Below are 1071 nucleotides of genomic sequence, written 5' to 3'. Positions count from 1 at the left end.
GAAATAACAATCTGTCTGAAAGTTACATAGATGAAAGTCATAAAGGCTTTGAATCAGTGTGCCCAGTCATTTTGTCCTCCAGGAGCCACCGATTCAGCTTCAGTTGCGTCAAGATGTCCACAAAATCCTGTTTTATATACATGTATTTATTGGGTGTTGGTTTAAAAAAATGATACCAGTAATTGGAAAATTTCTTAATATTTATTCTGATAATCAGTCGATCCCAGCGGTCTCACCTTCTCATCTGATTCTCTACATTAAGCAAATCAGCGAATCATTTTGATGTTGTATTTTCTCTTTACGCTAACATTAAACGCAGCTTTTACTCTGACAACAAAATAATTATGAATAAAAAGTACTCTGCCAAACAAACACTGAATAGAAAGAGCAAAGTGGGAACATTTCCCTCAGAACACCTGAGTCAAACCTCTCACAGATACAGAGGATAAATCTTCCAGTTGTGCAAACATCCATTTGTGTGCTTCTCACACAATCACTGCCATCATTTAGAGGAGAAACACAGCTGAGACCGCGGATGCACAATTCTCACTAAAGGCAAACACAGAGGCGCAGGCATGCAGAAAATTACAGACGGAAACACACATGAGCCGTGCATGTAATGACTGTATCTGGCAGCTCGGCCTGCAGGATCTGTTTGCACAGCTGGACGGAGAAAGTGGAGATCCAGGATTGCAGCCATGTTGGTTGTAATTACACAAATAGTAAGAGAAGGTGAAGGTACAAGCTGAAGTCCAACAGCAGGCCGAAGAGTCAACAGGTGTAGCAGAGTGTCCTTAAAAGGGACTGAACCAAGAGCAGAAGGTTTTTCCAAAAGACTAAAGCTGCTAAAATCCTGCAGCCTTCCAAAGAAAACAGAAGAAGGCCAACAAAGACATGAGTGAAGGATGGCACAGTGGGGGAATGAAGGTACTTCGTTGGAGATTTTCCTTTTTCTGACAATTTATACCTCGACTCCACTGTAGTTATGATAGCTGGAGTTACTCTAAAGGTGAAGGTTTTTAAATGCAAACCATATTTGTCTACAGTGACAGCGTGCTGCTGTCTGTATGT

The 1071-nt window shown here is 41.2% G+C and overlaps 1 protein-coding gene across 1 annotated transcript in view; it reads right to left on the bottom strand.

Moving 5' to 3' along the window:
- mao (monoamine oxidase) overlaps positions 1-1071 on the bottom strand; it is a 47664-nt gene that overhangs the window by 38436 nt on the left and 8157 nt on the right. The window lies entirely within an intron of this gene.

Source organism: Stegastes partitus, unplaced genomic scaffold (assembly GCF_000690725.1).
Source record: "Stegastes partitus isolate 25-593 unplaced genomic scaffold, Stegastes_partitus-1.0.2 Scaffold177, whole genome shotgun sequence".
NCBI lineage: Eukaryota > Metazoa > Chordata > Actinopteri > Pomacentridae > Stegastes > Stegastes partitus.
The sequence above is the reverse complement of the archived record's forward strand: the minus strand, read 5'-3'. Positions and strand labels throughout refer to the sequence as shown.